We start from the raw sequence: 12,385 nt of genomic DNA, 5'->3' as shown, positions 1-12,385 counted from the left end.
GTCTTCCACCAACTCTTACATAGTGATACTTAATTGCAATATGCTTTGTTTTGGCATGCATCATAGGATTTTTTAATATGTTGATGGCACTAGTGTTACCACAATATAAAGTATCACAAATTTAGTTACTTCTTCCTTCATACCTTGCAATAGATGTTTGATCCATACAATATTAGTGCAGTTAATAGTAGTAGCAACATACTCAACTTCTGCTATGGACTATGAGGTACACCTTTACTTTTTGCTAGTCCAAGTGACTAACCTTTTACCTAAGAAAAGTGCTCCTCCATTGGTGTTTTTTCTATCATCTATATTACCTCTCCAATCTGCATCATTGTAGGTTTTCAACTCAAACTTTTCACTCCTCTTTTAATATAAGCCAAAGTCATATGTTCATTTTAGGTACCTTAGTATTCTTTTTACTGCCATAAGATGATTTTTTCTTGGATTTGTAGAAAATCTTGTCACTATTCCAACAACTAATGCAATGTCTAGTCTACTATGCACAACATACTGCAACTTTCCAATCATTGATCTATACAATTTCTAGTTCACTTTAGTTGATTCATCATTCTTGGATAGCTTGTGTCTTATTACCATTGGTATACTGACTGGTTTTGAATCTTCTAAGCCAAATGTATTGAGTATCTCCATATATTTTTATTGGGTCACAAATATAGAATGTTTTAGTTAATGTACTTATAGTCCAAAAAAGAATTTGATTTCTCCAATCATTGACATCTCAAACTCATGTTTCATTTGATCAACAAAATATTTGCATAGGGCATCTTTTCCTCCAAATATTATGTCATCAACAAAGATCTTAGATATAAAAATGTCTTTACCTTTTTTCCCCTTGATATATAGGTTGTTGTTGTCATTTTCTCTCTCAAATCCTATCTTCAGAAGATATTTGTGCAGTCTCTCACACCATGCTCTAGGTGCTTGCTTCAAACCATAGAGTGTTTTGTGTAGTTTAAAAACCATATCCTCATTGTTCTCATCAACAAATTGCTCTAGTTATTCTATGTAGACTTTCTCTTCAAGTATACCATTAAAAAAAGTAGACTTTACATCCATTTGGTAAACTTTGAAACCTTTGTAGGTAGGATATGCAAGTGGTGTTCTTACTCCTTCCATTCTTGCAATAGGGGCAAATGTTTCCCCATAGTCCAGTCCTTCTTCTTTTGCACAACCTTTATAGATTAGTCTTGCCTTGTTTCTTGTGATCTCACCATTCTCATCTAGTTTGTTCCTAAATACCCATTTGGTACCAATCACATTCTTATTAGTTGGTCTTGGAACTAAAGTCTAGGTCTTTTTCTTCTTTGTCTGATCTATTTCTTCTTCCATAGATTTATACCAGTCATCATCTTGTATTGCATCTTTCACTATTTTAGGTTCAATATTGCTTATTAGACATGATTTATTTCTTAGTCTTTTCCTTGTCATTGGTCTAGCATCCTTGTCACCAATGATTTGTTCTGTAGGGTGATGTCTTCTCACATACCTAGATAGTCTTGGTTCAATCCTTCTTTCCATGTTTGATCTTTTAGCTTTAGAGTCACTGTGCACATCTCTTTCTGGTATTTCATCATCTCTCTCATGTGCACTAATTTTAGAGTTAGAATGTGCATTATCTTTATTTTGCAACTCATCTTTTGAATGTAGCTCAACATTCACTGGCTATGACTCAGCTGATACTGAAACTTGTTGTTGATTCCCAACTTGATTGGCAGCTTCTTCTTCAGTAGGCATTCCTTCATAGAAATATACAAAGGATCTATACTCTTCTAGTTTCTTGATTTCATCAATCTAAGCTTATGCATGTTCATCAAAATTTATATTTGCACTCTCCATAATCTTGTTAGTGTTAGTATTCAAACACTTAAATGCTTTACTTTTGGTGGAGTATCCAAGATATATGCCTTTATCACTCTTTGAATCATACTTTCCATTTCTAGTATCTTTAAGAATATAGCATTTACAACCAAATACTTTGAAATATTTTAGATTGGGTGAGTGACCATATTATAATTCAAAAGGTGTTGCATTTTTACCTTTTTTGAATTGAACTTGATTTAGGGTCTAGATTGCAGTACTAAGAGCTTCTCTCCAGTACTTCAGTGCAACATTCTTCTCCATCATTAATTTTCTGGCATAGTCTATCACTAATCTATTCCTTCTTTCTAAATGCCATTTTATGGGGGAGTGCTTGGTGTTGATGTTTTTCATTTAATTCATGTGTCATTGCAAAATGTCTCAAACACTTTTGATGTGAACTCACCTCCTCTGTCTGGTCTTAGGTACTTTAGACTCTTTCCTATTTCTTTCTGAACCTTAGCCTAATACCATTTAAACATTTGAAATGCATTAGATTTTTTTTTTAAAAACATGGTAGTCATCATCCTAGAGTAGTCATCCAAAAATAGCATTATATATATGTCTCCTTGGTAGATTTGTACTTCTATTGGGCCACATAAATCTGTATGGACTAGCTCTAATACTTCTTTGGAGGTGCAGGTTTTGCTTTTGAAACTTGAGTTGGTCATCTTTCTTAGTTGACATTGTTTGTACATTGTATTTTTAGGCTTCTTCAGTTTTGGCAAACCTCTAACTTTCTTCATTTTACTGATATTAATCAGATTATCAAAGTTTGCATGACATAGCCTCTTATGCCATAGCCACACATCATCAAGTTTTACAATGAGATAGGTTGCATCTTCCATGTCTAGGTAAAATAGTTTACTCCCAATTTGGTCTCCTTTTCCTATTAGATTTCCATTAGTCTCATAGATTTTGGCAATTTTGTTCTCAAATTCTACTTTACAACCTATATTGCCTAATTGTGACACACTCAGTAGATTTTAGTTCAATCCTTCAACATCATATGCATTATCACATGAAATTTTCTTTGTAATTTTAATAAAACCTTTTCCTTTGATTTGACATGGAGCATCATTTCCAAATCTAACACTATTTCCATCATATTGACTAAAGGATAAACTTACTTTTGTCTCCTATCATATGATGTGAGCATCCACTATCTTTGATCCAGCTGTTATTTTTGTTTACACAGGTTACTAGTGTTGTTGCCTCATCTTCATCTAATTCATCCTTCATGGCTACATAAACTACCTCATCATCATTATCATCAGAATCTTCTTCTTCAACAATGTAGCACTATTTACCTTTGTCTTTATAATCTTTGCTATCATCTTCTCCTCTATTCTTGTTCTTGTAGTTCTTCTTAGTGCATCTTGCAACAATATTTCCTGCTTCATTGCAATTAAAACATGTGATAGGTAGCTTACCTTTAAATTTACCTTTGCCTCTGTGAAATATTTTCACTAGTAATGCTTCCAATTGTTCTACATCTTCTTCGTATGTGCTACTATCATTGGATGCATACTTTGTCTAATTCTGTAGTTATCAAAGTTGGACAACTCAAATGCAGTAAGTCTTCCTACTATTCCTTCAAAAATTAGTGTGTTTCCTGGTACACATCTCAACTCCTAGATGGCTGAAACTCTAATAGCATAGATGGGGAGCAAGGTTCTTAATAATTTTCTATTAATAGTTTCATCCTCTAAATGACCACCCATACTTCTTATTGCACTTACTACTTCTTTCATTCTAGAGGCATATTGAGCAACATTCTCACCTTCCTCCATTTTCATGTCATCAAACATTCCTCTAAGGCTTTCTTTTTTTACTCTTTGAACATTCTTATCTCCTCCATAAATATCATTCAAGGCTTTCCACATTTTGAATGTAGAATTACATCCCTTGATGTCATCAAACTCAGCATAGTTGAGGGAAGAGGCAATCTCCAGCATTGCCTGATTGTGCTCCTTCTTTTTCTTCATATCTTCTATAGTGGGTATAGTTGGATCAACATATTCTACTTTAATTTAGGTTTTTGCATGATCACTTATTTATCCATGATCCATCTTCATTAGACTTTGCAATGCAATAAAATTATCTCTGTTGAGCTTGGGAACTTGTCTCTTAGACATCTTGATCTTCTTGCTTCTAGTACCTTTAAACTAAATCAGAAAATGGTTTTGATACCAATTGTTAGAAATTATTTAGAATAATTGATAGAGTGAGGGGGTGAATTAGTTATTCAAGGTCCAAATGTCCTAATAATATTTTTTCACCAAGTAAAGTGAGCCCATTAAACTATTCATGTTTTCAAGCTTAAACTTTCCTACTTAGCAAGTTATTGAAAATCAACATGCAAGAATAACACATGAAGAATCAACACATAACATAGTGATTTACATGGAAACCCAATTTTGGAAAAACCACCAGTAACATGCTACTCAATTCTCACTCCTCTGAAGTGATGCCCTATGAAAGGCCTACCCTGTTAAAGGCTACAACACACTGTTAAATGTGACCTAGTTAAAGGATTTAACCACCTTGTTAGAAGTGGGCCTGGTTAGAGGAATTTCAAACATTCACTTGGAATGTCACCCTATTAAAGGATTTACAAATGGCTATTAAACCAACCTAAGTCCATAGGATTTTACCCTAGCTTGTATCATTGTTAGAGAGTAAAAATAAGGGCTTTTGACCTGACACAACTCACAACTTAACTTGTAGATTTCAAATCTCAATTTAGCTCTCAAATTTTCCTAGCTTTCAATCTTTTTAGCTCTGACAACTTGTGCTTCTTTCAACATTTGTGTCCTTAAGTCTCCATGCTTGATGTAGCAATGCAATCTCCTATATCATCACAGCTTATCGAAGTAGAGTCTCTATACTCTATTCCTTCCTCCTCAATGCCTTCTCCTTGACACCCTTCAACAACTTTGCAACTTGACACCTTAGCAACTCTAGCTTCATGGCCTATGACTCCTTAAATAGGAGTCTAGAATACTTTTCTTGCTCTTAATCTTCCCACTTTTAATTTTAGTTTGAATGGATTAGGTAGGATTCAATGAATCTAAGCCATATCTTGTTCCTTCTAAAAACATCATGAAGAATCCTCTTGAATTTTCCAAAAAATAGTTTATCTAAAATTTTATGCTAGTAGCTTATCATCCTTATCCTCCATCTGGTTCACAAAATTTAAGGTAACAAATGTGTCGATTCAGATTTGGTGAATCTTTGACTTTTCAAATAATGAAGCAGCTTAGCACTATTGAAGTTTGGGTGCTCAACACATACTGTGTTTCTTGGCACCAACTATATTTTACTAGTGATCAACACCTACTATGGATTCACTCAATATCCACTAAGTTTTTTGATGCTTAACACCTATTACTTTGCTCAACACTTAAACTTGCCTAGCTCATTCTATTTCACTTGGCACACACTAGATTTTTCATTTGCTCGACACTAACTAAAAATTTGCTTAGCATGAACTAGCTTGCTCTGATCCCACTAATGAACTTAGTTAAACTTTGAAAACAACCTTGCTACAACTTATTCTTCTAGTGTTTCTAAGTGTGTCCAACCACTGTGTCTTCAAGTATATTTTGAATACATAATTTTATCATTGTCTTAATTGATCCTTGTACTTCATTACAAAATCATAACTCAACATTTTCCTTTGGTGGTTTTGTTACATCTTGTTGATTAAATCCTCTTCATCAATCAACTAAGTGATATCACTTGGATATTATAAGAAATTATCATTCTAGCAAATAGAAAGTTTTACATCAGTGACAAAACAATGATTAAAAACATTCTTCATCAACAATCTCTCTCTTTGCAACAATCTCTCTTCAATAATGATATTTTCAATCAGATTACCAACAGAGATAGATGATAAATGATTCCAAATAGAAGGGAACGGGATGCCCCTAATGATGAGATTCCCTAAGTGATGAGGACATAAGATTCAAATTGAGTTGAAATTCATATTCAATGATGTAATCATCCTACCCCCTTGAAAATGAAATTGAAAGATGACACACTAGAAATATGATGTAGAGTGGTATAGCAAGAGATATAGAAGTAATATGTTATTCAAAAAAATATAGAAGAGATCAAAATAATTAGAAGAAAATTTGGAGTCAATTCAGAATGATTTTGAGGTCCATAAGACCAAGTTTGAACAAAGGTTGACCAGAGTTGACATGAGTTCACTTTTTCCACAATTTTTAAAAAATTTGAAGTAAATGTGATTTGAAAAGATTCCAAGATTCAAAAAGTATTAGAAAAATGGACTACACAAGTGTTCAATTGCGTCGATCCAAAAAATTTAAAATTTATTTTTGAGTTGCTTAAGTGTGTTAGATTTTGAATTTGATCTCAAAAGTGGATTTAGAATAGCCAAAGTAGCCAAGAGGGTGACTAATCAATCATTTGTATAGTCATTAAGAATATGATGCTTTGAGGAAGTCAACAATTCCTCATGACAGAGGATGCAAGAAGATCTAAAATTAAACCATGTGCTTATCCAATGCAACCCTATGCTAGATGCAACCCTAGGTCTGGTTACCAAGCTTCGACAATTATCATCACTAAGCATATGAAAAACCTAGATGCCATACAATCCCTACTAACATTGCAATCATAGGAATATGAATAGGACATCTATTCTAGTTTCGTCAGGATTAAATGTAAGCATTCAAGGCACAAGAAGCTAGAATGACCATAAAATTTGTCCCTTGTAATATATCAAGTGAACATAAGCATTAGAGCATAAATGTTAGGATGACCAAAATTCTTCTTGTATGTAGACACACCAGACACATGAGATATCCTTCTTATGCTAAGTGATTAGTAAATACTTTTTTTGTAATGACCCTTACATTTTTAACCTAAGAAAGAAATGTGCTTAGTATACTCCCAGTGACATGTACTTTCACTTAGTAGGACAGGTATTGGTATTTACTTTAGCATGAAGAGTTCACTCCAAAAAAAAAGGAGAAGAACCAACCTCATTGATTTATCCATATAAAAGGAGTCAAGGTACACATGGCCATCCAATATGAGATGGAGGCTCTTCTAGTGGAAACCCCTCTTATATGGATGCTTCAAATTATTTGGAACTAAACCACAAATAGAAAGCAAAGAAAATGCATGCCCCTAGTCCTTGCTTCTCTAGTCGAAAAGGACATCATTGAGTTACTCAAAGAGACAAGATAAATAAAAATTGAAAACAAACAAAGAAAAGCTTAACATATCCCAAAAAAATTCATTGTTGTTGAGTTTAGTGTTTTTGTGTTATAGGATTGATATTAAGTGTCAATTTTCAAAACATGTTTGAAATAAATCTCTTCATTAGGGTGACAATAGTAGACAAACATAGTTATAACAACTAGTGATTGAAGTTAAGGAGGAATCTTTAGAAAGAAGAACCTTGGTAGAAACTAAGCGATAGTAGATAGATGCAGTTAGAACAATTTGTGACTAATGTGAGAGAGATCTTTCATGAAAGGAATCTCAAAAAGTAACACTACTGATAGTAGGTAGACATAGTTAGAACAACTGATGACTAAGATGAGAGAGATCTTCCATGAGAGGAATCTCAAAAACTGACACTAGCGATAGTAGGAAAATGCAATTAGAACTATTGGTGACTAATGCAAGAGAGCTCTTCCATGATGAGGAACCTTAAAAAGTGACACTAGCAACAATAGGTAGACACAGTTAGAACAATTAGTGACTAACACAAGAGAGATCTTCCATGAGAGGAATCTCAAAAGTGACACTAGTGATAGTAGGTAGATGTAGTTAGAAGAACTAGTGACTGACACAAGAGAGATCTTCCATGAGAGGAATCTCAGAAATTGAGACTAGCCATAGTAGGTAGACATACTGAGAACAACTGGTGACTGATGCAAGAGAGATCTTCCATGATGAGGAACCTCAAAAAGTGACACTAGTGACAATAGGTAGACACAATTAGAATAACGGGTGGTTGACACAAGAGAGATCTTTCATGAGAGGAATCTCAAAAAGTGACACTAGCAATAGTAGGCAGACATAGTTAGAACAACTAGTGACTGACACAAGAGAGATCTTCCATGATGAGGAACTTCAAAACGTGACACTAGCAATAGTAGTAAAACATAGTTAGAACAACTGATGACTGTGGCTTAAGAGAGATTCCTATGACACTATAGGATGTTGCCCCTGAGTTATGACAAGATTCAATCCATGGATACATGAGTGAAAGCAACAAACTAAAGTAGGAAAGCAACTTTACATCAGCTAGAAGATGCGTTGTAAGATATAGCATTTGGAATAAAAGGCACTTATTTACTAGGTTTTCACCTTCTTGGTAGAAATTCTATTTTTTCTACCATGATGTCTATTTCCAAGTTTCCATCAATGACACTTTTTTTATATTTTATATTTTTTCAAATTTTTTGTTTTTTTTTTTTTTGATTTTTTTTGTATTTTTTGATTTTTCAAATATTTTTGGTATTACCAAGGTGGTTATTTCTAGGTTTTCACCAAGATAATGATTTTTTTTAGAACTTTTTGCAATTTTTAGATTTTTTAGGACATTTTCAAAATTTAAGAACTTTTTTAGGACATTACTAGCTCTCAAGCAAGATCGTATCAATTTTTTCTAGTGTCTAGCAAGGTGTAGGACAAGATGTAGTAGCAGGCTAGTGGATACACAGAGATGGATAGACAAGGAGTATGAAGTGAGTGAAAGTGATCATCAAGAACTAGCTCTCCAAGAGTACCTAAGCTAGGGAAAATGTAAGATAGCCATATGAAGTGGGTATTGGATAATCAATGAAAGTCAATGAGTGAAATAGCATGATGTCATTAAAGAAAGTAATCCAAAAGAGTGGATATGTCAAGAGGCCTCTACAAACCATTTTTTTTTTCTTTTGATCAAGACCAAGGGGTCAAGTGGATATGATAGTGATAAGAAAACATAGTAAGGTAAAAGCTCATTATGGAGGCTATGAGTGAGTGACTTGGGATAAGAAGGATCATAATAGGAATCCTAGTGGATAAGATAACCTATTCTCACAAATAACTCAATAGTGTCATAATCAAAGAGAAAAGATGGAATAGATGGATTATGGAAGAATTATGCATGACACCTATTTGCCAAGATTTCATCATGGTACTTGTCCAAGGTGCCACAAGAAGTAGTTTTCACCATAGGAGAGATTTATTTTTCTTTACTTTTGCTACCAAGGTGCCTATTTCCAAGTTTTCACCAAGGCACATTTTTTTTCTTTTTTTTTTAAATTTTTAGAGTTTTTGGAAAGAATTCAATCATTTTTCAATTTGAATAGTGCTAGTATTGGAAGGAGAAGTTATACCATAGAAATGTATGCTCAAAGATGTCGAAAGGGTAATGGAAGGGAGATAGTAGAAAATAAAAATTGAGGATAAGGTTGGCTATGGATGAGATAAATGGGATGGAAGGATAAAAGGTGGGACAACAAAAGGTGGTATGAATAGGGTATTGAAAGGGATGCACAAGGGTAGAAGAAAAAGTGGGTGAGATCAAAATTGAAACACACCTTGAAGGGTAGTGGAATGATGGAGGAACTATGGACAAAATAGTTTGAATTTTAGATGTATGAGGTGGTAGAATAATTTTGGAGGAAGATGGAGTGGAAGGCTTCAAAATCTTTTGAGGAAGATGTCTGGAAGAAGATGAAGTGAAAGCCTTTGGAAGTTGGAATGCCAACTTCGATTTTTTTTTCAATATTCAAGTCTTTCAAGAGACACTTGGGAATCCACATGGATTTAGAGTTTTCTTCACTTTTGGATGCTTTAGAGCATATTTCTTCAATGATGGATTATGGAACCCATATTTTCTTTGATTTTGTTCTTTTGCTAGTGGACCTTTTTGGTCTCTTGAATAGTTCTATTTTTGGATTCACATGTCAATTAGAGGAGACATGGTGATAATTTGTAAATGGATTCTCATGTTTATTTTTAAGTTGATCATCTAAATTGCTTCCAAAAGGCTTGGGACTTGTGATGAAGAAGGTTGGTATAGAAGGCTTTGATGGAAAGCTTTATGTGAAGGACTCAAGGATTTGTGCCTCTGTTGATCTTGTGGTAGGGTAGGAGAAGTAGGTAATGAGTTAATAGTGAAATTAGGAGATGGAGGAACATAAGGTCCCAAAATAAATGGAAGGTTTGAAGGCTTTAGCTTAGATGGATAAGGACCAAGAATAGATTTAGAAGATACAAATGGATAGTAGATAGGGATATCACCATCCTTAGAGTGAGAAACATGACCTAGGCTATTAATAATCTCATGAATAACTTTAATAGGAGAAAAACCTTTGATAGGATAACTTAAAGATTGAGTATAATTTTGAGGTAGATGTGGAACAAGATGTAGAAGTAGAACAAGATGTGATACTTTGATTTTGATAAGGATTTTTGGATCACATAGGAAAAGTATTTTTCTCATGATCTTCAGTAATCTCATTAGGGATGGTGGAAGGGATATCATGATCTTGCCTAATAAAGAGGCATGTTATGAGAGATGGAGGACTATGTGGCTCTTGATATAGGGATGATATCTTGAGGGATATCTGAGTGTTCTTGATCTTGATTTTTAGATTTTTTAAAATCCTCTTGACATGGATCCACTTCTAAGGACAAGGTAAAATGCGGAGTTTACATGGTAGGCTCTTGAAGCGATAGTGAAGAGATAGTTGGAGTGAGAATAATAGGAGTAGAAAAGAATGAAGGTTTTGGATCTTTAGTTTGAGTATTATGGGAAAGGTTTGTAGCTAAGTCAAGATCAGGTTGAGTTTCTTTTAGAGGCAACCCTTGAGAGTACACATAGTAAATAGCAAAAGAACTAGGTGCTTTGTTTGGTGGAGGTATGTTGGAAAGCTTGGAAACTTTAGAAGGTGATGGCATGTTGGAAGAAGTAGAAGTTTCATTTGAACCATTGTCAGACATGGTTTCATGATGTTGATCAAGCTTGAGAATAGCATCTTTGATAGATAAGTTCTTAAGTTTTTGAATTATGCCAACATCAACTAGCTCTTGGATTTTATTTTTCAACTCCATGAAAAGTGAAGTTTCATGTAGATTATGTCTATGATAGGCACAATAATTACTCATAAAGAAGTCTCTAGCCAAAGTGACTTTAGGTAAAACAATGAGTTCCTTTTGAAGTAGTTCTTCCAAAGTTAATTCATAAGATCTTCCTAAAGGGGTGAAATTATGCTTTGTTTTAGGTTCCCAAGGTTTTTATTCAAATAATTTTCTAGATTTCTTGGGTGTTTGTGGATTTCTTTGAAGTTGAGCACTCATTGATTGGATTTTTTTCTTCATTTTTGCATTAAGTATCCCTTCTTCCTCACTAGAAATATTGGATTTAGTGCATTTTTTGTTAGCCATTGTGATGTCCTAGGTTATGTGAAGCAAAAAAAAACTCTCTTCCACCCTTGGTTACAATTGTCACAGGTAGAAAAAGTTTGACATGTTTAGATTAAAACCACACTTTAAAAATGTTGTCTCAAAGTAGGTGTAAGTGATAGCAAAGGTGATGTTTTCAAAGGTATGAATAGTCAATGGCTAGAACAACCAAGAGATTGACTATTGTGATAACAATAGATAACAACACAATAGAACAAGTAGAATAGTGGAGCAAAGAGACTAGTTCAGATGTGGTTCACAAGTGTTCAACCAAGATGGTTCAGCTTCAGATAATTGCAAATAGAGTTGTGTAGGGAATTTTCTTAACATAGATTAGTGAAGATTCAAGAAGATAGTAGATTTTTCATTTTCAAGTAGTTTCTCATTAGATGTTTAACTCACTATTTCAACAGTTTTGACTTGCTTGATATTTATGTAGATTTTGGACTTTGAATACTCAAGCATGCAAAACACATCAACAATCCTATCAAGGCTTTCAACTTGGATATACAAAGATCAACTATAGGGTGTCCTTGATATACACAAGGTACATAAGGCTAAAATTTGTAGATGAAAGAAAATAATGCCAAATAGATGAGAGGAGATGGTAACCCAAATTTCCACCTTCACTTCATAAAGGTATAAAGTTTTTTGGGTCTTAGCCAAGAGTGACAAGATTATACTTCCAAGAGAGATGTCTTTCAATTCACCTCTCAATATTTATACTCTACTAGAACATGGGAGTTGATGTCATCCCAAGGGGTGATGAAATCCCCAAGTAGGCCTCCTAAAAATAAAACAAGTCCACTTATTTCTTGTGCACTCTAGATCACCCAAAGGTGCAAGAGGAGTGAATATGTAAGTGGCCTTGAGGATTAAAAGACACTTCTTCTTTCCAAATGAATCTTTAGATTTTGTATTCTAGTCTTGAAGACACTCATGTTTAGCATGCAAGGTTCTTTACAACTTATAGTGTCATCAACAAAAGTAAATCAAGAGTTCGTCAACCAAAGTAAATCAAGCATTATCAACATAAGAAATTGATAGGGACAAGAGC

The sequence above is a fragment of the Cupressus sempervirens genome, chromosome 10, assembly GCF_028749045.1.
Source record: "Cupressus sempervirens isolate cs-2001-9-10 chromosome 10, ASM2874904v1, whole genome shotgun sequence".
NCBI classification, from domain to species: domain Eukaryota; kingdom Viridiplantae; phylum Streptophyta; class Pinopsida; order Cupressales; family Cupressaceae; genus Cupressus; species Cupressus sempervirens.
Note: the sequence above shows the minus strand (reverse complement) of the source record.